Raw genomic sequence first — 24,886 nt, 5'->3', positions numbered from 1 at the left:
TTGCCCCAGGAACAGCTGTTAATCTTCCTGAGAAATGAAACTCATTGGCAATAAACCCCAACTGCTGCTTCTTATTTTCCCTCCTACTGCACTCTCTTTCCCATTCATCAATGTGGTGGGGTGGGCACCCATTCCCACCTCCTTTCCTGATGAGTATCCAACCTGTGGGCTGCATTCTTCCCAGCTCCAGATGCCTCCGAAGGATTCTTAGATCCCTATAAAGCACCATGGGCTCCAGCAGGGCTTGCAAGCTGTCAATACCTCATACAGGATACTCAGCACCTCAGCTTCCAGTGGCTTGCCCATGATGTAAGAGAGAGCTTAGACCATTATCACCCAGCTCCTGCTCTGTTCCACAACGCCAAGTCCATCTTTCCTCTTGTTTAATCATGCAACCAACGTGGGAATATAAAGGATATGAAAAAAAGATGGTGGTGTAAAATGCAATTTTATTCTTACAAATCGTTCTTGTAGCCACTTTAATACACAGTCCAGTGCATTTTACAAGGCAGGGCCTCTAAAACCTGCTACCAAACACCAGGATTCATGTGCTCAGCTGGGATAAATCATTGCTGCTGATTTACACCAGCTGAGAACCAGGGCACAACTGCCTAATTAAATAATCTCCCTTTGAGCAAAAGTCTGTGCTTCTGGAAAGTCTGTGCTTCTGGAAAGTGTGACTGTGAATGGAAAAGATGGAAAGAGAGAAAGAAAGAGAGAGAGAGAGAAAGAAGAGTGAAAGAGAAAAAGAAAGAAAGAGAGAAAGAGAAAAAGAAAGAGAGAAAGAATGAAAGAAAGAGAGAGAGAGAAAGAAAGAAAGAAAGAAAGAAAGAAAGAAAGACAAAAAAAAAGAAAAAGAAAAAAGAAAAAGAAAAAGGAAAAGGAAAAGAAAAAGAAAGGAAGAAGAAGAAAGAAAGGAAGAAAAAGAAAGAAATGAAGAAAAAGAATGAGAAAAAGAAAGAAAGGAAGAAGAAGAAAGAAAGATAAAAAGAAAGGAAGAAGAAAGAAAGAAAGACAAAAAGAAAGAAAGGAAGAAGAAAGAAAGACAAAAAGAAAGGAAGAAGAAAGAATGAAAGAAAAACAAAAAGAAAGGAAGAAAGACAGAAAGGAAGAAGAAAGAATGAAAGAAAAACAAAAAGAAAGAAAGGAAGAAGAAAGAAAGAAAAGAAGACAAAAAGAAAGAAAGGAGAAAGAAAGAAAGACAGAAAGAACGGAAGAAGAAAGAATGAAAGAAAAATGAAAGAAAGGAAGAAGAAGGAAAGACAGAAAGAAAGGAAGAAGAAAGAAAGAAAGAAAGACAAAAAGAAAGAAAGAAAGGAAGAAGAAAGAAAGACAAAAGGAAAGAAAGGAAGAAGAAAGAATGAAAGAAAGACAAAAGAAAGAAAGAAAGAAGAAAGAAAGAGAAAAGGAAAGAAAGGAAGAAGAAAGAAAGAAAGAAAGGAAGGAAGAAGAAAGAAAGAGAAAAGGAAAGAAAGAAAGAAAGACAGAAAGAAAGACAGACAGAAAGAAAGAAAGAAAGAAAGAAAGAAAGAAAGAAAGAAAGAAAGAAAGAAAGAAAAAGAAAGAAAGAAAGAAAGAGAAAAAGAGAGAGAGCAAGCAAGCAAGGAAAGAGAAAGCCTGAATAAAGAAATAAAGAAAAGAAGGTATGGGGGAAGTTTGGGAAGCCCAGACTAAATCACTCACACTGATAACAGGCTGATACCGAGAGCAGTAAAACTAATTTATTGGGCTGAGTTTATCTGATTCCAGGGAAAGTGAGCAGTGCTGAGCGCAGTTCTGGCTGTGCTTGTGCCTGACAAGACACTCAGTTCAGATGCACAACTACATTAAGCAGATGTAGCCCATTAAGGAGCAAAGTCTGAAAATGTACTTTACGCTGTCAAGGAAATCCTGGTTGGAAACTTTGGGCCGTTAGGAAAAAAAGACAAACAAACCAAAAGCAAAAACCAACCCTGCAAGAAGATGTTCTGGTTTGGGTTTTATTGCTTTAATCTTTTTTGTGTCAGTCCTAGTTACAGGGTGGTGGTAAATATAGACCAGTACAGGGTAGAGGCTGCCCTGCTGGAAAGCAGCTCCATGGAGAAAGACCTTGGAGTGCTGGTGGGCAGCAAGTTCTGCATGGGCCAGCAATGTGCCCATGCCAAGAGAGCCAATGGGATCCTGGGGTGCAGCAAGAGAAGTGTGGCCAGCAGGGTCAGGGAGGTTCTTCTGCCCCTCTGCTCTGCCCTGGGAGACCACAGCTGCAATCCTGTGTCCAGTTCTGGGCTCCCCAGTTCAAGAGAGACAGAGACCTGATGGAGAGAGTCCCAGGGAGAGCCATGAGGATGCTTAGGGGACTTGAGCATCTGCCCTGTAAAGGGAGACTGAGAGCCCTGGGGCTGTTTAGTGTGGAGAAGAGAAGGCTGAGAGGGGATCTGATCAAGGTCTCTCAGTCTCTGAGGGGTGGGTGTCAAGTGGAGGGGGCCAAGCTCTCTTGGGTGGTGCACAGCAATAAGCCAAGGAGCAGTGGATACAAACTCAAACATAGAAGGTTTCAGCTCAACACGAGGAGAAACTTCTGCACAGTAAGGGTGCCAGAGCCCTGGAGCAGGCTGCCCAGAGGTTGTGGAGTGTCCTTCTCTGGAGACTTTCCAAACCCACCTGGATGCCTTCCTGTGCAGACTACCCTGAGTCACCCTGCTCTGGCAGGGGGGTTGGACTGGATGATCTCTGGAGGTCCCTTCCAACCTCTAACACTCTGATTCTGTGACAGCCCCAGCTCCTCTGGATCTCCAACATAGCTAGAGCAGGGAAAAGTCCCTGAGCATGAAAACCAGCAGACCAGCCCTGTAGTCAGTTACAACCCAAAATTAGGTAAGGTTGGCCAGCTCTCAGAGGCAAACTAGGTAGAACACAAATCATATGTTCCTACCCCAGATCAAGCTAAAAGGTAGAATAACAGAGGAGTTGCTCAGAGCCACAGAAAATTGTTAAGGGAGTGGAACATCTCCCTTACAAGGAGAGACTGAGGGAGCTGAGGGAGTGGCAGAATCACCTCTCTCAACCTGCTGGCCATTTGATGCAGCTCAGGATGTGATTTTTTGATTGGATATTAGGAAAAATTTCTTTACTGAAAGGGTTGTCTAGCAGGCTGACCAGGGAGGTGGTGGATTCACCATCCCTGGACAGGTTCAAAAAACGTGTAGACATGGCACTTTGGGCCATAGTTTAGTGGGCATGGTTGGATTGCCTGTGGGACTTGATGATCTTAAAAGTCTTTTCCAATTTCTACAATTCCTTTATTCCTACACATTTTATCCAGCAGAGCAGTGTTCAAGAGTGCCACCAGGAAATCAGCAACCAGAAAGAAGAAGATCATTTTGAAGAGAAAAAGGAAGATGTTGAAAGAGCTGCCAAACAGAGAGGGACCTGGGGGTGCTGATCGGCAGCCACCTAAACATGAGCCAGCAGTGTGCCCAGGTGGCCAAGAGGGCCAATGGCATCCTGGCCTGTATTAGGAATAGTGTGGCCAGCAGGAGCAGGGAAGTCATTCTGCCCCTGTACTCTGCATTGGTTAGGCCACACCTTGAGTCCTGTGTCCAGTTCTGGGCCCCTCAGTTTAGGAAGGACATCGAGACACTTGAACGTGTCCAGAGAAGGGCAACGAGGCTGGGGAGAGGCCTTGAGCACAGCCCTGTGAGGAGAGGCTGAGGGAGCTGGGGTTGTTTAGCCTGGAGAAGAGAAGGATCAGGGGAGACCTCATTGCCCTCTACAACTACCTGAAAGGTGGTTGTAGCCAGGAAGGGGTTGGTCTCTTCTCCCAGGCAACCAGCACCAGAACAAGGGGACACAGTCTCAAGCTGTGCCAGGGGAAGTTTAGGCTGGAGGTGAGGAGAAAGTTCTTCACCGAGCGAGTCATTCGTCATTGGAATGTGCTGCCCAGGGAGGTGGTGGAGTCACTGTCCCTGGAGGTGTTCAAGAGGGATTGGATGTGGCACTTGGTGCCATGGTGTAGTCATGGGGTCTGTGGACACAGGTTGGACTCAATGATCCTCGAGGTCTCTTCCAACCTTGGTGATACTGTGATACTGTGAAAGGATGATCAGAGTATTTCTATTCAGGCAGATCTCTCAGCTTATCTAAGTCTCCTAAGGGTAAGCCAGGGTGCTTAGGCTATTAACCAGACTACACAGGGTAATGGAAACTCTTTTGCAAGGAGAAATCCTCTACCAGCAATCCAAATAAAAGAGAGTTGCTGCACGGTGCTCATTTTGTTCTTTGAAGTTTCTTTGTTTACATTTTATTATCTGGAATAACCTCTTCAATGCCTGGGGGGGGGGGGGGGGGGGGGGGGGGGAAGTGTCTTTGTGCCACAGCTATTAACAATATGAGTCCAATTCAGGGGCTTTTGGTCTGACATTTGATTGCAACCACAGAGCAGACAGGGTGCTTGGAAGGTTTGCTTTGCTTTCTGTGAAAAGGTGGTGTTTTTTAGTTGCCTCAGAGTAGGGCTGTAGGTTGGACTTGGTAATCCTGAGGGTCTTTCCCAACCTGAATGCTTCTGTGATTTCTGTGAATGATGTGCAAATCCCAGGATGAAAATTTTCCATCTAATGGAAAAGAGACAAGGGGGGGGGGGGGGGGGAAATAATAATTCTAACCAGCCACATTTATGTATTTTAAATTCTCAGTTTCAGCCCTTTTGCTTCTTGGGTTTTATTTGGATGTGTCATAAAGCAATTTAGGTAAATAACAGATATCAAGTGTAATCCCCTGGAGGAGGGGATTGAGTGCACCCTCACTAGGTTTGCAGATGACCCCAAGCTGGGTGGCTGTGTTCATCTGCTAGAAGGTAGGGAGGGTTGGCAGTGGGACCTGGACAGGTTAGACCAATGGGGCAAGGCTAATTGTGTGATGTTTAACAAGGCCAAGTGGCAGGTCCTCTACCTGGGTCACAACAACCCCATGGAAAGCTACAGACTTGGGAATGTGTACTTGGAAAGGTGTGATTCTGAGAGGGATCTGGAGGTTCTGGTTGACAGTCCATGACAGACAGGAGGCAGCAGTGTGCCCAGGTGGCCAAGAAAGCCAATGGCATCCTGACCAGCAGGAACAGGTTGGTGATCATCCTCCTGTGCTCAGCACTGGTGAGGCCACACCTTGAGTACTGTGTTCAGTTCTGGGCCACTCACTACAGGAAGGACATTGAGGTGCTGGAGCAGGTCCAGAGAAGGGCAACAAGGCTGCAGAAGGGCCTGGAGCACCTGGCCTGTGAGGAGCAGCTGAGGGAGCTGGGGGTGTTCAGCCTGGAGAAGAGGAGGCTGAGGGGAGACCTCTTTGCTCCCTACAGCTCCCTGAAGGGAGGTTGGAGGGAGGAGGGGACAGCCTCTTTTCCTTGGTGTCAAGCAATGGGACCAGAGGAAATGGTTTCAAGCTGCACCATGGGAGGTTCAGGCTGGATATTGGGAAATATTTCTTCACAGAGAGGGTCCTTGAACATTGGAACAGGCTGCCCAGGGCAGTGGTGGAGTCACCATCCCTGGAGATGTTTAAGCAGCCTCTGGAGCTGGCGCTTGTGGACATGGTTTAGTGTTGACCCTCCAGTGCTGGGTCAAAGGTTGAACTGGATGAGCTTTGAGGTCTCTTCCAAGTGGATGTTTTCTGGGATTCTGACTCTGTGATTCTGTAATCATCTTGGGCATAGGTGTTAGACAGGACCATGCTCTGATGCTAATACCCCAATTAAGCTTAACAGCTAATGAGCTTGGTTTATAACAAGACCAAACATCAAAAGAGAAGAACCTCTATGCCAAGCATCAGGCTAAGGATAAATCTCATCTGACTGGTGACATCTGCTCTATGGATGTCTGCATTAAAAGGTTCATGCTAGCTCCCAATGGACACAATTCATCTTATCCTGATCCCCTCCTTGGAGGCATGCCAGGTTTCTAGCACTCTAGAAATCATTTTCTTGACAGCACAGGGAGCTGAGGACAGCTTGCTCCATGACCTGTGCAGTGTCAGAGGAGGTGAATTACTCCTGGGAGAACTCAGCCAACTACTTGGGACTTTTCATTGATGTCCTGTTTAACTCAGAAGCCTCTCTTGGTGACTTGGGGTTTTTAGAATAGAATAGAATGGAATGGAATGGAATGGAATGGAATGGAATGGAATGGAATGGAATGGAATGGAATGGAATGGAATAGACCAGGTTGGAAGAGACCTTCAAGATCATTGTGTCCAACCTATCATCCAACACCACCTAATCAACTAAACCATGGCACCGAGCACCCTATCAAGTCTCCTCCTGAACACCTCCAGTGATGGTGACTCCACCACCTCCCTGGGCAGCACATTCCAATGGGCAATCACTCTCTCTGTATAGAACTTCTTCCTAACCTCCAGCCTAAACCTCCCCTGGTGCAGCCTGAGACTGTGTCCCCTTGTTCTGGTGCTGGTTGCTAGAGAGAAGAGACCAACCCCTTCCTGGCTACAACCACCTTTCAGGTAGTTGTAGACAGCAATAAGGTCACCCCTGAGTCTCCTCCTCTACAGGTTAAGCAACCCCAGCTCCCTCAGTCTCTCCTCATAGGGCTTGTTCCAACCCCTCACCAACTTTGTTGTCCTTCTCTGGACTCATTCCAGCAAGTCAACATCCTTCCTAAACTGAGGGGCCCAGAAGTGAACACAGGACTCAAGGTGTGGCCTAACCAGTGCAGTGTACAGGGGCAGAATGACCTCCCTGCTCCTGCTGGCCACACTGTTCCAGATAGCCCACAAGGGGCAGGGGGAGGGACTCCAGAATTCCCTAGGGCAACAGACCTGCAATAGATGCTTATAAAAATCAGATTTCACAATGACTCACTGATCCCGATACCTCGTGGCACACGTGGGGATTTAAACACAACCAAGATGGCATCGGCCACGTGGAAGCAGCAGGAGCAGCATCGCAGAGCTGGTAGCTTTCTCACAAGCCCTGCAGCTTTTGCAGCATGTCCTGTCAAGTGGCAGCTCCTGGGGCTGTGCAAGTACACAGAATTGTTTTGATTGGAAAAGACCTTTAAGATCATAAGAGTCCAACCATGCTCTAATTCTACCTGTTTGGTGCTAAACCACGGCCCTCAGCACCACAGCACTGTGCCTTTTAAACCCCTCCAGGGATGGGGACCATCTCCCTGGGCAGCCTGTGCCAGTGGTTGAGAACCCTTTCAGTGAAGAAATGTTTTCCTCATCTCCAGTCTAAAACTCCCCTGCTGCAACTTGAAGCCATTTCCTCTCATAGAATCAACAAGGTTGGAAAAGACCTCAAAGATCATCAAGTCCAACCTGTCATCCAAGACCTCATGACTACTAGACCATGGCACCAAGTGCCACATCCAATCCCCTCATCCTATCACTTGTTACTGGAGAGAAGAGACCAACCCCCACATGACTCCAACCTCCTTTCAGGAAGTTGTGAAGAGCCAGAAGGTCTCCCCTCAGCCTCCTTTTGTCCAAGCAGAACAACCCCAGTTCCCTCAGATGCTCCTCACAAGACCTTTCATTAGCCTCACTGCCCTTCTGGACATACTCCAGCACCTCAATGTTCTTCTTGTAGGGCGGGAAGGGTGGGCAAAAATGAACCCAGGAATCAAGGATCTGCCTCACCACTGCTGATTACAGGGGGAGCAAACCCTGCCCTGGTTCTGGTGGCCACACTAGTGCTGATGCAAGACAGAATGCTGTTGGCCTGCTTGGCCATCTGGACACAGGCTGGATCAACATCAGCTAACAGCATTTTGATGAAGCTAAGGGTGTTTTCCTCAGCTGTTGCTGATCCAGCATCCACCTGGAATTTCTCAGCAGGCAAAAATGTCCCTAGGACAAGGGTCCCACCATGAAAACATATCAGGAAACTGTGCAGAGAGTGAGGGAGGGCAAGCAAGGGGGGCCCATAGTGTGTTGTGAGAGCATGGATTTCCTGCCGGGGATACCCAGGTGTCTCCAGCAGCACAACTGGTTTAGTTTCCTGTGATGTAGATGGAAACACAGAGCCACCAACTCACAGGATGAAATAGTTTATTGTGGTAGAGAATCTGTAGTCATATCAAGACCCGTGGCTCCTTTTGCTGAGCTTCCAGCTCCTACGCCGTCCTCTTCAGTGCTCTTTTTGCCTTCCCCAAAGCCTCTGTCATTTCCAGGAGAACTTTGTCCAGTTGGCTCACCTCACCTTCCAGCCCGCTCACATCTACGTTGGCATTCAGTGTCTACAGACTCCTGCTCTCCTTGCACCGTGCCTAGCAGAGCATCTTTACCCAGCATCATCAGCACCCCCACACCACCCTTCCTGGTCTCCCAGCACCACAGCAACCTACCGAAAAGTTGTCCCCCCCTCACAGCAGGGGCAGCCTTTAGCTCTCCAGCAGCTCCTGCTGCACACAGAGCCCATCTTGGAACAGCCTCTGCCCTCTTCCCCTGCTCCCGGGGCTCCACAGCCCGTGCTCTGGGACTGTGCTTCCAAAGAACAAAAACACATCCCAGCCGCGGCAGTGCCCACATCCCTCCTGCCCAGAGGGAGCTCCTGCAGAGGAGGAGGAGCCACGAGCCCCGGGGCAGGACGAGAGCCCAGGAGGCTCCCACCTAGTGCCCGCCTGCCTCTGCCCCAGCCCCGCTACCTGCGCTCCTTGTGCTGCCTGCTGCTGCCATGCTCCTGGCCCTCAGGCTGCTGCTCATCTCTGCCGCTCCCACAGGGCATGGGGCTCACCCGGGCCGTCCTGCGCCGCAGGAACCTCAAGACCCTCTGCATGGTGCTCGGCAGCAGCACACGGGCCGCTTGCTGCTGGCTCTGCCGCCACCGCCACAGCCACCACTACCACTTCTCCCACTCCCACACCACCAGACCTACACCATTAGACCAGAATCACACCAGCAAAACCCCACCTCCAGAACCACAACACAAAAAACTCACCACCAAACCACTCCACCGGACCCACTCCGCAAGCCACAATGCCAAACCACACCACCAGAACCACACCACTCAAGCCAAAACCACAAACCCCACCACCGAAACCACAGCACCAAACCACAGCAGAAGGAGACCTTGAGTCTCATTCTGAGAGCAGGGGAATAGTTGCTGGATTTCCTGCCGGGGATACCCAGCTGTCTCCAGCAGCAGCACTGGTTTAGCATCCTGGGATGTAGATGGAAACACAGAGCCACCTCCTCTCAGGTTCAAATAGTTTATTCTGGTTGACAATCTGTAGTCAGCTCAAACCAAAATGACATCAGTGCAAATAAATAACAAATAAACATCAGTTCCCACTGGTGGGAGAGCAGGAGATGTCCAGGCAGAAGCCCAAGCAGATCTGGTTGTGTTTTCACAAGTGGCTGGGAGAGAAAAAGCAAAATCCAGAGTTAGTTCTACGGCAGCAGACCCAGCCCAGGAGGTGTCCATGCCCAGCCATCGGCCATGACACGACACTTGTCAAGCTGTGGAGAGATGAAAGCCCTCCAGAGGAAACAAAGGATGAAAGGGACACACAGGGAGGAAGAAAGACCATTTTCCAGGATTGTCCACTGGCTTTCCAAAGCCCAGGAAAGAAAGTCCAGAGGCTCCAAACAAACCAAGCCAGGCACACCCCCAAATGCCATCTGCTGACCCTTAGACCCTACACCTGTCACACCTCACAGGCACTGCCGTGGCCTCAGCAGCAGAAGCAGGCAGCTTCTTTGCTCCCACTCCACCCGGCCACAAATGACACGGGAAAGACTCCCACTCTTTCACTAACACAGGCAAAACCCAACCCTGACCCCACCTGAAGACTGAGGAATCACACTGGAACATGCTCCAAGCAATTTCCCCTCCCTCCCCAGCGTGCCCCAGGCCGTCTGTGAGACTAGAGTTCTCCTCCAGACGACGACACCAGTGCCATGCCAGCATCTTGTGGCTCCTGTGAAAAAGGCAGGAGCATCAACAACAGCTGCTGCTCACACAGGCACAAAGCCACTTGTTGCTGCAGCACTGCTGACTTCTTCATGCCATCAGCTTCCTCTTCCTCTTCCTTCTTTTGTTGAGCTTCCAGCTCCTTTGCCGTCCTCTTCAGTGCCTTCCCCAAAGCCTCTGTCTTTTCCAGGAGGGCTTTGTGCACTTGGCTCCCCTGACTGGCCAGCCTGCTCACATTTAGGCTGGCATTCTGGGGGAGTTGAAGCAGGGCCGTGCTGACTGCATGCCAGTCAGTGATGCCCTCACTCAACTTCTCTCCACTCTGAGGCAACTGCTCTACATGTCTCTGCAACTTGGCAGCCAGGTCAGACATCCAAAGCAGGGCGGGGTGGAGGTGGATCTCTGTGCCCTACTCCTCTACAGTAAACCATTCAAAAGCCTGGAGCTCATTCAAAAGCCTGATAGCTCATCTAGCAAATGGCTGATGAGACACAGGCAAGCAAGAGAGGACTTTCCTTCCCCAAAAGGCCACTGCCGGGCAACCTGGCACCATCCCAGCGCAGGCACCCAGAGAAGAAAAACCTTGCGAGGGAAGCAGCCAAGCCCAGAGACGTCTGGGAGTGCCTGGGGTGCAATATGGCATCATGGCCACGGCCGCTGGAGAGTGGTGGAGCAGAAGTGAGGCCCTCAGGATCAACCAAGTCCAACCCAGAACCCTACTCCTACAAAGTTCACCCCCTCAAACCACAGCCCCCAAGCACCACACGCAAAACCCGCTGGCAGCCACCACGGGCATCCGCAGGAGACCCTGATGGGTACCCGCTGGAGACCGCAATGGGCACCCACAGGAGCTGTGCCTGCAGCTGGGGACTCACCAGCCAGCCTTTTGTGCACGGGAGGGGTGATGTCAGCTTCGGCCAACTGCTCGTAGCTGGTGGCGTGGTAGAGCCGGACCTGGGCGCCGCTCTGCAGTGCCACCCAGACGCCGCTGCCCGCGCTCACCATGCAGGTGACGCCGCGCCCGCTGTCCTGGCCCACCTGGAGCGTGTGCTGGGGGTGACAAGAGGCACAGCCATGCCAGTGAGGCTGCTGTGGGGGTTTCAGGCTGTGCCTTTAAAATTTCCCCACAGATCTTGAACAGAAAGCAGTCAAATGGAAACAAATCACTGCTGGGTGGGAAAAGGGAAAATAAAGATCAGCTTTTTCATTTGCTTCCAACTGAGCTGGTCTGGCAAATTTAGTGTTGGGGGGGAACTTTCAACCCACCACAATGCCAACAAACACAGGATCACAGGCTCACAGGAGGCCAGGGCTTGGAAGGGACCTCCGAAGATCGTCGAGTCCAGCCCCGCTGCCAGAGCAGGGCCATAGAATCTAGCACAGGTCACAGAGGAACACATCCAGATGGGGCTTGAAAGACTCCAGAGAAGGAGACTTCACAGCCTCTCTGGGCAGCCAGTTCCAGGGCTGTGTGGCCCTCACAGTTAAGGAAGTTCTTCCTCATGTTGAGGTGGAACCTCCTGTGCTGCAGTTTACATCCCTTGCCCCTCTCTATCACAGGCTGCAGCTGAGCAGAGCCTGTCCCCTCCCTCTTGAGCCCCAGCCCTCAGACATTGATAAACATTTATCAAACCCCTTCTCAGTCTTCTCTTCTCCAGACTAATGGTCACCACCACCCCTCCAGACCTCCCACTGCTGCCCACTGTACCTCTTGTGCCAAGGTGGTGGTGCTGAGGACGATGACTCGGCTTTGGCAGCCGCACCACAGCTTCCCGGCCACTGCCACCATCCTGGTGATGGGGCTCCCTGGGGAGCCCAGGGACAGGGATTTGGAGTTTTGGGGGTCCCAGAAGTGGCCTGTGAGGGTGGTGGGAGTGGGGTTGGTAGTCAAAAGTCTGCCAAAGAAATCCCCATCTTCACCAAGCCATTAGGACCATCCCATGTTGTGGGGGCTGGAGATGTCCACCTCCAGGTCCTCTGCCAAAGGTGACATGAGCTGAAGACACCAGGGGATGCAAGCTGGTAGGCAGGGACCAGAAGGAGGATGCACACCTCCACCTGACTCCAGTTTTGGGGTCTCCAGAGCCCTTCAAGGGATGTCATAGAATCATAGAATTGTCAGGGTTGGAAGGGACCTCAAGGATCATCCAGTTCCAACCCTCCTCCCATGGCCAGGGACACCTCACGCTAGAGCAGGTTGCTCAGAGCCCCATCCAGCCTGACACAGTGCTCCAGGTGGGGTCTCAGCAGAGTGGACTAGAGGGGGAGCGTCACCTCCCTCAACCTGCTGTTCCTTCCCTGCCCCAACCCTGGAGCTGTTCGAGGCCAGGTTGGATGAGGCCCTCCCCAGGTTTCTTGGAGCCCCCTTCAGATACCGGAAGGCCACAAGAAGGTCTCCTCAGAGCCTTCTCTTCTCCAGACTCAGCCCCAACAGCCCCAACTCTCTCAGCCTGTCCTCGCAGGACACACACCAGCCATCCTCGGTGCCCAACCACATGGAGCTCTGATGGGCTTCAGGGTCCAGGCTGAGGAGGTCCTCCAGGCTGCCCCGGGTGAAGGAGCCGCGGCTCGAGCGGCGCAGGGCTCGCCCGTCCGCAGGCCTCTCGCCGCGCCGGCTCTGCCCGCAGCTGCCAGTGATGGGCATGAAGCCGGCTTCTGCCTCTTCCTCTGAGCTCGTGCTCTCCACAGTGGCCTCCTTGCAGCTGGGGATCTCTTCATCTGTGCAGGAGGAAGAAGGAGGAAGGAATGGGAGACAGAATCACAGAAACATCTGGGTTGGAAAAGACCCTCAGAGAGCCATGAGGTCTCCCCTCTGCCTCCTCTTCTCCAAACTAACCGTCCCCAGCTCCTGCAGTTGCTCTTCATCAGATTTATTCTCCAGGCCCTTCCCAGCTGCCTTACCCTCCTCTGCACTGGCTGTGGCCTGACCAGAGCTGAGTCCCAGGGGACAATCCTCTCCCTGCTCCTGCTGGACACAGCATTGCTGATCCCAGCCAGGAGGCCTTTGCCTTTCTTGGGCGCACTGCTGGCTCCAATTCAGCTGCTTGTCCATTAGCACCCCCAGGTCCCTTTCTGCCAGGCAGCTTTCCAGCCACACTGCCCCAAGCCTGGAGTCTTGCTTGGGGTTGTTGTGACCCAAGGGCAGGACCTGGCACTTGGTACTCAGACTAGGAGCACCTGCTGACTGCAGAGGGGGTTGGACTGGATGACCTCTGGAGTTCCCTTCCAACCCAGACCATTCTATGATCCTACCACAGGTCCCCTTGTGATGTTGAGCCATGGGGAGGATGCAGGGATGCTGAGACCCAAAAGCCACCGACTTTGACTCAAAGCCACCAGCCCCCCATACCAGCACCAAGGTTTTGGGCTGCTGCCCCCAACATCTCTTGGCCCAAAAGCCACCACCTGTGGAATTCCTCGAGGAACACAACGGGGGTTGGCCAAAACCATGGAGCTGCTCATGGTTTCAGCAGGGTCTGCTGTGACGGGACAGAGGAGGATGGTTTTAAAAGAGGGAGATTTAGAGTCTCACACTATCAGCAAACATTAGAGGTTGGAAGGGACCTCCAGAGACCATCAGGTCATCCTCGTGGCTCTCCCGTGGGACTCTCTCCAGCAGGTCTCTGTCTCTCTTGAACTGGGGAGCCCAGAACTGGACACAGGATTGCAGCTGTGGTCTCCCCAGGGCAGAGCAGAGGGGCAGAAGAACCTCCCTAGCCCTGCTGGCCACACTTCTCCTGCTGCAGCCCAGGATCCCATTGGCTCTCTTGGCCACAAGGGCACCTTGCTGGCCCATGCAGAACTTGCCACGCAGCTGCTATCCAAAAGGGCAGCCCCTAGCCTGTCCTGGTGCCTGCTCTTGTTCTTTCCCAGAGGCAGGACCTTGCACTTGTCCCTATTGAACTTCATGAGGTAGATGTAAGGATGGAATTTTTGATGCTGAGGATAGTGAGAGCCTGGCTCAGCTTGCCCACAGAGGTGGTAGATGCCCCATCCCTGGAACCATTCCACATCAGGTTGGATGTGGTTCTGAGCAACCTGTTCTAGCTGAAGAAATCCCTGCTGACTGCAGCAGGGATGGACTAGATGATCTTGAATGATCATAGAATCATTTACGCTAGAAAAGAGCTTCATGATCATCAAGTCCAACCATTAACCTCACTCTACCAAGTCCACCACTAAGCCATATCCCCAGGCACCACATCTACACAGCTTTTAAACACCTCCAGGCATGAGGACTCCACCACCTCCCTGGGCAGCCTCTTCCAATGTCTGACAGCCCTTTCAATGATTTTTTTTCCCCAGTGTCCAGCCTAAACCTCCCCAGATGCAGCTTGAGGCCCAACCCTCCCATCCCAAACCATCCCATGAGCGCTAAGCTGTTCTGCTGCCTGCTCTTATTCCTCCCCAGAATCAGGCGCCTAGGGTACCTGAAGGACTGTGAATGTGCTCCACAGAGCTCCACCTGCCAGCATCACAGTTCCAGCTTTGTCCCTCGAGAAAATGAGGACAATCACCAGAGAGCAGAACACAGGACTAGCATGGAGTCATGAGGCCGGGAAAAGACCTCAGATCCTGGATTTTCAAATCCAATCATCAACCCAACAACACCATGGGCACCAAAACATGTCCCCAAGTACCATGGCCACATCCTCCAGGCAGGGTGACTCCACCTCCTCCCTGGGCAGCCTGTTCACAGCAATTTTGCCTCATCTCCAACCTGACCCTCCCCTGATGCAGCTTGAGGCCCATCCAGAATACAGAATTAAGCAGGCTGGAAAAGACCTCAGAGATCATCAGGACCAAACTATCACCCAGCACCATCTCATCAACTAAACCATGGCACCAAGTGCATCATCCAGGCTCTTTTGAAACACTTCCAGGGATGGTGACTCCACCACCTCCCTGGGCAGCACATTCCCATGCCCAATCTTTCTTGCTGGGAAGAATTTCTTCCTAAGATTCTGCCCTGGCACAGCTTGAGACTGTGTCCTCTTGTTCTGGTGCTTGTTACCTGGGAGAAGAGACCAACCCCCACCTGGCTCCAACCTCCCTTTAGGTAGTTGTAGACAGCCATAAGGGTCTCTCCTGAGCCTCCTCTTCTCCAGGCTAAGCAACCCCAGCTCCCTCAGCCTCTCCTCACAGGGCTGTGCTCCAGGACCCCTGCCCAGCCTCGTTGCCCTTCTCTGGACACCTTCCAGCATCTCAACATCTTTCTCAAACTGAGGAGCCCAGAACTGGACACAGCACTCAAGGTGTGGCCTAACCAGTGCTGAGTACAGGGCACAGTGACTTCCCTGCTCCTGCTGGCCACACTGTTCCTGATGCAGGCCAGGATGCCGTCGGCCTTCTTGGCCACCTGGGCACATCCCTTCCATCCCAACCCATCCCACCACTCCACGATTTTTGGGGGTTTTCACCCAGCAGGGACTCACTGCCAAAGCTGGAGGAGCTGGTGGAGCAGCTGGCTTGGCTCTGCAGCGTCCCTGAGGGGCTGGGTGAGGACTCCTCATCGGTGTCATCGCTGGCAAAGGGCACCAACTCCCTGTTGCCACCATCGACCGGCTCCGAGAGCTCCGGCGACGAGCCCGGGGATGGGGATGTGCAGGCAGGGCTGTGGCCCCGCGTCCTCCGCCTGCGTCGGGACCACCTCAGAGCAGGGGCTGCCCACCGGCTCCCCACGGTCCCTGCTGCCACGAGGGGAAGAGAGGGAGGAAAGAAACAGCTCCAGCACCAGCCTCCCTGCCCACCAGGCTCCACAGACACACAGACACGTTCCGGTTGGAAAAGACCCTCAGGGTCACCAAGGCCAACCCAAACCCTACTCTACAAGGCTCACCCCGGAACCATAGCCCCAAGCACCACATCCAAACCACCGTGAAACACAACAGGCTTGGGGATTCAAACAGCTCCCTGTCCAGCACATTCCAGTGCCTGACCACTCTTGCCATGAAGAAATGATTTCTACAGCCCGGACTAAAGCTACGCACTGCAGCTTGAGGCATCATCGAATCAACTAAACCATGTCCCCAACAGCCTCCTCCAGTCTCTTCTTAAACACCTGCAGTGATGGTGACTCCACCACCTCCCAGGGCAGCCCATACCAATGGCAAATCTCTCTTTCTGTGAAGAACTTCTTCCTAACACACAGCCTGAACCTCCACCGGTGCAGCTTCAGACTGCATCCTCCTCTTCTGGGGCTGGGTACCTGGGACAAGACAACAACCCCAACCCAGTTAACATCTCCCCTCGGGTATCCCATCCCATCCTATCCTATCCTATCCTATCCTATCCTATCCTATCCTATCCTATCCTATCCTATCCTATCCTATCCTATCCTATCCAATACATCTGGTCTTCATACTATCACTTAAATACCTATGAGAATAGACCACTACCAACCTCTCCACAAAGCCCTTTCAGGGAGCTGGGAAGAGCAGTGAGGTACTCCTCTGCCTCCTCCTCTCCAAACTAACCATCTCCAGCTCCCTCACTCGCTCCCCATCACATTTGTCCACCAGGACTACCCCAGCCTCCTTGCTGTCCTCTGTACAGGCTCAGGTACCTCCACATCTCTCCTCTATTGAGGTGCCAAGGTGGCTCAAGGCCTCAGCCAACTTGGCCTTGACCACATCCTGGGAGGGACTTGCAGGTCCTGTAGGATGCTAGAACCCAAGCATCAGCACCAAGTACCTGCACACCGCTCCTAATCTTCATGGTGGGGATGGCCTTGAGGAACTCTGGTTCCAGGCAGTTTTTGCTGGAAGTTGTGGGAAAAAAATCACAAAGGAGAATGAGGAAGAGAGATGGATGGAGGCCTACCTATCCTGTGTTCTGAAGCTCAACCCTCTCCCAAGTCCAGCTCCCAAGTCCATTCTCTTACCCAACTCCTTTTTGGCATCCTCAAAGGCTTGCTCAGAGCTGAGCCGGGCATCGGGCTTGGGGAATTCAAAGGGGAAGGACTGGGTGCCATCAGCTTGGGTGGTGCTGAGCTCCACCTTGTAGGGGGAAGGCCATGCTGAAGGACAGGGAATGCTTCTGGGGCTGGTTACCTGGGACAAGACACCAAGACCCACCTGGTTAAAATCTCCCTTCGGGTAGTTCTAGACAGCAATAAGGCTCTCCTCTGAGCCTGCTCTTCTCTAGGCTAAGAAAGCCCAGCTCCCGCAGCCTCTCCTCAAGGGCCTGTGCTCTGAAGCCCTCACCAGCTTTCTTGCCCTTCTCTGGACAGGGTGACTTCACGATCTCAAAGGTCTTTTCCAACCAGTCTACTACTATTCTATTCTATTCTAATTTATTCTATTCTATTATGTTCTGTTCTATTCCATTCCATTCCATTCCATTCTACTCTACTCTACTCTACTCTACTCTACTCTACTCTACTCTACACCCAAACTACTCTACTCTACTCAACTCTACTCTACTCTACTCTACTCTATTCTATTCCTTCCCTCTTGGTTCTATCACTTCAGTACCTGTGAGAAGAGACCACCCCCAAGCTCTCCACAATGCCTTTCAGGGAGCTAGGAAGAGCAGTCAGGTCCCCCCTCCACCTCCTCCTCTCCAAACTAACCATCCACAGCTCCCTCACTCACTCCCCCTCACCTTTGTTCCCCAAGTCCTTCCCCAGCTTCCTTGCCCTCCTCTGCACTGGGTTGCAGTACCACCACATTTCTCCTCTATTGAGGTGCCAAGGTGGCTTAAGGCCTCAGCCAACCTGGCCTTGACCACCTCCTAGGAGGGATTTCTAGGTCCTGTAGGATGCTAGAACCCAAGCATCAGCACCAAGTACCTACATCCTGCTCCTAATCTTCATGCTGGGGATGGCCTTGAGGAACTCTGGCTCCAGGCAGTTTTTGCTGGAAGCTGTGGGAAAAAAATCACAAAGGAGAATGAGGAAGAGAGATGGATGGAGGCCTACCTATCCTGTGTTCTGATGCTCAACCCACTCCCAAGTCCAGCTCCCAAGTTCCTTCTCCTACCCATCTTCTTTTTGGCATCCTCAAAGGCGTGCTGAGAGCAGAGCCGGGCATCGGGCTTGGGGAATTCAAAGGGGAAGGACTGGGTGCCATCAGCTTGGGTGGTGCTGAGCTCCACCTTGTAGGGGGAAGGCCATGCTGAAGGACAGGGAATGCTTCTGGGGCTGGTTACCTGGGACAAGACACCAACACCCACCTGGTTAAAATCTCCCTTCGGGTAGTTCTAGACAGCAATAAGGCTCTCCTCTGAGCCTGCTCTTCTCTAGGCTAAGAAAGCCCAGCTCCCGCAGCCTCTCCTCAAGGGCCTGTGCTCTGAAGCCCTCACCAGCTTTCTTGCCCTTCTCTGGACAGGGTGACTTCATGATCTCAAAGGTCTTTTCTAACCAGCCTACTACTCTTCTATTCTATTCTATTCTACTCTATTCCATTCTATTCTACTCTATTCTAGTCTAGTCTAGTCTAGTCTAATCTATTCCACTCCATTCCATTCCATTCCATTCCATTCCATTCCATTCCATTCCATTCCATTCCATTCCATTCTACTATAATCTACTCTACTCTACTCTAATCTAAACTACTCGACTCTACACTACTCTACTATACTCTATTCTATTCCTTCCCTCTTGGTTCTATCACTTCATTACCTGTGGGAACAGACCACCCCCAACCTCTCCACAATGCCCTTTCAGGGAGCTGGGAAGAGCAGTCAGGTCCCCCCTCCACCTCCTCCTCTCCAAACTAACCATCCACAGCTCCCTCACTCGCTCCCCATCACTTTTGTTCCATAAGTCCTTCCCCAGCTTCCTTGCCCTCCTCTGCACTGGGTTGCAGTACCACCACATTTCTCCTCTATTGAGGTGCCAAGGTGGCTTAAGGCCTCAGCCAACCTGGCCTTGACCACCTCCTGGGAGGGATTTCTAGGTCCTGTAGGATGCTAGATCCCAAGCATCAGCACCACGTACCTACATCCTGCTCCTAATCTTCATGCTGGGGATGGCCTTGAGGAACTCGGGCTCCAGGCAGTTTCTGCTGGAAGGTGTGGGAAAAAAAATCACAAAGGAGAATGAGGAAGAGAGATTGATGGAGGCCTACCTATCCTGTGTTCTGATGCTCAACCCACTCCCAAGTCCAGCTCCCAATTCCATTCTCTTACCCATCTTCTTTTTGGCATCCTGAAAGGCGTGCTGAGACCTGAGCCGGGCATCGGGCTTGGGGAATTCGAAGGGGAAGGACTGGGTGCCATCAGCTTGAGTGGTGCTGAGCTCCACCTTGTAGGGGGAAGGCCTTGCTGAAGGACAGGGAATGCTTCTGGGGCGGGTTACCTGGGACAAGACACCAACACCCACCTGGTTAACATCTCCCTTTGGGTAGTTCTAGACAGCAGTAAGGCTCTCCTCTGAGCCTGCTCTTCTCTAGGCTAAGGCCTCAGCCAACCTGGCCTTGACGACCTCCTGGGAGGGAGTTGCAGGTCCCGTAAGATGCTAGAACCCAAGCATCAGCACCAAGTACCTGCACACCGCTCCTCATCTTTAAGGTGGGGATGGCCTTCAGGAACTCTGGGTACAGGCAGTTTTTGCTGGAATCTAGGGAAAAAAAAACACTTAGGACAATGAGGAAGAGAGATGGATGGAAGCCTACCTATCCTGTGTTCTGATGCTGCCCTCCTCTGCACTGGGATGCAGTGCCACCACATTTCTCCTCTATTGAGGTGCCAAGGTGGCTCAAGGCCTCAGCCAGCCTGGCCTTGACCAGCCCCAGGGTGGGACTTGCAGGTCCTGTAAGATGCTTCAACCTAGCATCAGCACCAAGTACCTTCTCACCGCTCCTCATCTTCAAGGTGGGGATGGCCTTCAGGAACTCTGGCTCCAGGCAGTTTTTGCTGGATGCTGGAGGAAAAAATTCCCATAGGAGAATGAGGAAGAGAGAAGGATTGAGGCCTACACATCCTGTGTTCTGATGCTGAGCCCACTGCCACATCCACCTCCCCGGTCCCTGCTCTTACCCAGCTTCTTCTTGGCATCCTCAAAGGCTTGCTCAAAGTTGAGCCGGGAATGGGGCTTGGGGAATTCGAAGGGGAAGGACTGGGTGCCATCAGCTTGTGGGGTGCAGAGCTCCACCTTGTAGGGGGAAGGCCATGCTGAAGGACAGGGAATGCTTCTGGGGCTGGTTACCTGGGACAAGACACCAACACCCACCTGGTTAAAATCTCCCTTTGGGTAGTTCTAGACAGCAGTAAGGCTCTCCTCTGAGCCTGCTCTTCTCTAGGCTAAGAAAGCCCAGCTCCCTCAGCCTCTCCTCAAGGGCCTGTGCTCTGAAGCCCTCACCAGCTTTCTTGCCCTTCTCTGGACAGGGTGACTTCATGATCTCAAAGGTCTTCTCCAACCTTGTTAGCTCTACTCTAATCTAGCCTAAACCATTCTAATCTATTCTAGTATATTCTAGGCTACTGTATTCACATCCACTTCATACTATCACTTAAATACCTCTGAGAAGAGACCACCCCCAACCTCTCCACAATGTCCTTTCAGGGAGCTGTGGAGAGCAGTGAGCTCCCCCCTCTGCCTCCTCCTCTCCAAACTAGCCATCCAAAGCTCCCTCACTCGCTCCCCATCACATTTGTTCTCCACGTCCTTCCCCAGCTTCTTTGCCCTCCTCTGCACAAGCTCAGGCACCTCCACATCTCTCCTCTATTGGGGTGCCAAGGTGGCTCAAGGCCTCAGCCAGCCTGGCCTTGACCACCTCCAGGGAGGGACTTGCAGGTCCTGTAGAATGCTTGAACCCAAGCATCAGCACCACGCTCCTGCATCCCGCTCCTAATCTTCATGGTGGGGATGGCCTTGAGGAACTCTGGGCCCAGGCAGTTTTTGCTGGAAGCTGGGGGAAATGGTGAATGAGCAAGTTAAATGAGCATGTTAAATGGATGGAGGTCTACCCATCCTGTGTTGTGATGCTGAACCCACAATCAAGTCCTGCCCCTTTGTCCCTGCTCTTACCCAGCTTCTTCTTGGCATCCTCAAAGGCTTGCTCAGAGCTGAGCCGGGAACTAGAAGATGAAGGACTGGGTGCCATCAGCTTTGGTGCTGCTGTGCTCCACCTTGTAGGGGGAAGGGCATGCTGAAGGACAGGGAATGCTTCTGGGCCTGGTTACCTGGGACAAGACACCAACACCCACCTGGTTAAAATCTCCCTTTTGGGTATTCTAGACAGCAATAAGGCTCTCCTCTGAGCCTGCTCTTCTATAGGCTAAGAAAGCCCAGCTCCCGCAGCCTCTCCTCAAGGGCCTGTGCTCTGAAGCCCTCACCAGCTTTCTTGCCCTTCTCTGGACAGGGTGACTTCATGATCTCAAAGGTCTTTTCCAACCAGGCTATTTCTATTCTATCCTATCTATCCTATCCTATCCTATCCTGTCCTATCCAATCCTACCCTATCCTATCCTATCCTATGCTATCCTATCCTATACTATCCTATCCAATACATCTGGTCTTCATACTATCACTTAAATACCTATGAGAATACACCATTGCCAACCTCTCCAGAATGCCCTTTCTGGGAGCTGGGAAGAGCAGTGAGGTACTCCTCTGCCTCCTCCTCTCCAAACTAACCATCCACAGCTCCCTCACTCGCTCCCCATCACATTTGTCCGCCAGGCCTACCCCAGCCTCCTTGCTCTCCTCTGTACAGGCTCAGGTACCTCCATATCTCTCCTCTATTGAGGTTCCAAGGTGGCTCAAGACCTCAGCCAACTTGGCCTTGACCACATCCTGGGAGGGACTTGCAGGTCCTGTAGGATGTTTGAACCAAAGCATCAGCACCGAGTACCTGCACACCGCTCCAAATCTTCATGCTGGGGATGGCCTTGAGGAACTCGGGCTCCAGGCAGTTTTTGCTGGAAGCTGTGGGAAAAAAATCACAAAGGAGAATGAGGAAGAGAGATCGATGGAGGCCTACCTATCCTGTGTTCTGATGCTCAACCCACTCACAAGTCCAGCTCCCAAGTCCATTCTCTTACCCAACTCCTTTTTGGCATCCTCAAAGGCTTGCTCAGAGCTGAGCCGGGCATCGGGCTTGGGGAATTCAAAGGGGAAGGACTGGGTGCCATCAGCTTGGGTGGTGCTGAGCTCCACCTTGTAGGGGGAAGGGCATGCTGAAGGACAGGGAATGCTTCTGGGCCTGGTTACCTGGGACAAGACACCAACACCCACCTGGTTAAAATCTCCCTTTTGGGTATTCTAGACAGCAATAAGGCTCTCCTCTGAGCCTGCTCTTCTATAGGCTAAGAAAGCCCAGCTCCCGCAGCCTCTCCTCAAGGGCCTGTGCTCTGAAGCCCTCACCAGCTTTCTTGCCCTTCTCTGGACAGGGTGACTTCATGATCTCAAAGGTCTTTTCCAACCAGGCTATTTCTATTCTATCCTATCTATCCTATCCTATCCTATCCTGTCCTATCCAATCCTACCCTATCCTATCCTATCCTATGCTATCCTATCCTATACTATCCTATCCAATACATCTGGTCTTCATACTATCACTTAAATACCTATGAGAATACACCATTGCCAACCTCTCCAGAATGCCCTTTCTGGGAGCTGGGAAGAGCAGTGAGGTACTCCTCTGCCTCCTCCTCTCCAAACTAACCATCCACAGCTCCCTCACTCGCTCCCCATCACATTTGTCCGCCAGGCCTACCCCAGCCTCCTTGCTCTCCTCTGTACAGGCTCAGGTACCTCCATATCTCTCCTCTATTGAGGTTCCAAGGTGGCTCAAGACCTCAGCCAACTTGGCCTTGACCACATCCTGGGAGGGACTTGCAGGTCCTGTAGGATGTTTGAACCAAAGCATCAGCACCGAGTACCTGCACACCGCTCCAAATCTTCATGCTGGGGATGGCCTTGAGGAACTCGGGCTCCAGGCAGTTTTTGCTGGAAGCTGTGGGAAAAAAATCACAAAGGAGAATGAGGAAGAGAGATCGATGGAGGCCTACCTATCCTGTGTTCTGATGCTCAACCCACTCACAAGTCCAGCTCCCAAGTCCATTCTCTTACCCAACTCCTTTTTGGCATCCTCAAAGGCTTGCTCAGAGCTGAGCCGGGCATCGGGCTTGGGGAATTCAAAGGGGAAGGACTGGGTGCCATCAGCTTGGGTGGTGCTGAGCTCCACCTTGTAGGGGGAAGGCCATGCTGAAGGACAGGGAATGCTTCTGGGGCTGGTTACCTGGGACAAGACACCAACACCCACCTGGTTAAAATCTCCCTTCGAGTAGTTCTAGACAGCAATAAGGCTCTCCTCTGAGCCTGCTCTTCTCTAGGCTAAGAAAGCCCAGCTCCCGCAGCCTCTCCTCAAGGGCCTGTGCTCTGAAGCCCTCACCAGCTTTCTTGCCCTTCTCTGCACAGGGTGACTTCATGATCTCAAAGGTCTTTTCCAACCAGGCTATTTCCATTCCATTCCATTCCATTCCATTCCATTCCATTCCATTCCATTCCATTTCTTTCCAATCCATTCCATTGCATTGTATACCATTCCATTGTATACCATTCCATTCCATACTATTCCATTCCATTGCATACCATTCTACTCTATTTTATTCCTTCCCTCTTGGTTCTATCACTTCAGTACCTGTGAGAAGGGACCACCCCCAACCTCTCCACAATGCCCTTTCAGGGAGCTGGGAAGAGCAGTCAGGTCCCCCTTCCACCTCCTCCTCTCCAAACTCAACATCCACAGCTCCCTCACTCGCTCCCCATCACTTTTGTTCCCCAAGTCCTTCCCCAGCTTCCTTGCCATCCTCTGCACTGGGTTGCAGTACCACCACATTTCTCCTCTATTGAGGTGCCAAGGTGGCTCAAGGCCTCAGCCTGCCTGGCCTTGACCTCTTCCTGGGAGGGATTTGCAGGTCCTGTAAGATGCTTGAACCCAAGCATCAGCACCACGTACCTACATCCTGCTCCTAATCTTCATGCTGGGGATGGCCTTGAGGAACTCTGGCTCCAGGCAGTTTTTGCTGGAAGCTGGGGGAAAAAATTCCCATGGGAGAATGAGGAAGAGAGATGGATGGAGGCATAACCATCCTGTGTTCTGATGCTGAGCCCACTGCCACATCCACCTCCCCGGTCCCTGCTCTTACCCAGCTTCTTCTTGGCATCCTCAAAGGCTTGCTCAGAGCTCAGCCGGGCATCGGGATTGGGGAATTCGAAGGGGAAGGACTGGGTGCCATCAGCTTGGGTGGTGCTGAGCTCCACCTTGTAGGGGGAAAGCCATGCTGAAGGACAGGGAATGCTTCTGGGGCTGGTTACCTGGGACAAGACACCAACACCCACCTGGTTAAAATCTCCCTTCGGGTAGTTCTAGACAGCAATAAGGCTCTCCTCTGAGCCTGCTCTTCTCTAGGCTAAGAAAGCCCAGCTCCCGCAGCCTCTCCTCAAGGGCCTGTGCTCTGAAGCCCTCACCAGCTTTCTTGCCCTTCTCTGGACAGGGTGACTTCATGATCTCAAAGGTCTTTTCCAACCAGTCTACTACTATTCTATTCTATTCTACTTTATTCTATTCTATTATGTTCTGTTCTATTCCATTCCATTCCATTCCATTCCATTCTACTCTACTCTACTCTACTCTACTCTACTCTACTCTACTCTACTCTACTCTATTCTACTCTACACCCAAACTACTCTACTCTACTAAACTCTACTCTACTCTACTCTACTCTATTCTATTCCTTCCCTCTTGGTTCTATCACTTCATTACCTGTGAGAAGAGACCACCCCCAACCTCTCCACAAAGCCCTTTCAGGGAGCTGGGAAGAGCAGTCAGGTCCCCCCTCCACCTCCTCCTCTCCAAACTAACCATCCACAGCTCCCTCACTCGCTCCCCATCGCTTTTGTTCCCCAAGTCCTTCCCCAGCTTCCTTGCCCTCCTCTGCACTGGGTTGCAGTACCACCACATTTCTCCTCTATTGAGGTGCCAAGGTGGCTCAAGGCCTCAGCCAGCCTGGCCTTGACCAGCCCCAGGGTGGGAC

Source organism: Dryobates pubescens, chromosome 10 (assembly GCF_014839835.1).
Source record: "Dryobates pubescens isolate bDryPub1 chromosome 10, bDryPub1.pri, whole genome shotgun sequence".
Classification (NCBI taxonomy): domain Eukaryota; kingdom Metazoa; phylum Chordata; class Aves; order Piciformes; family Picidae; genus Dryobates; species Dryobates pubescens.
The sequence above is the reverse complement of the archived record's forward strand: the minus strand, read 5'-3'. Positions refer to the sequence as shown.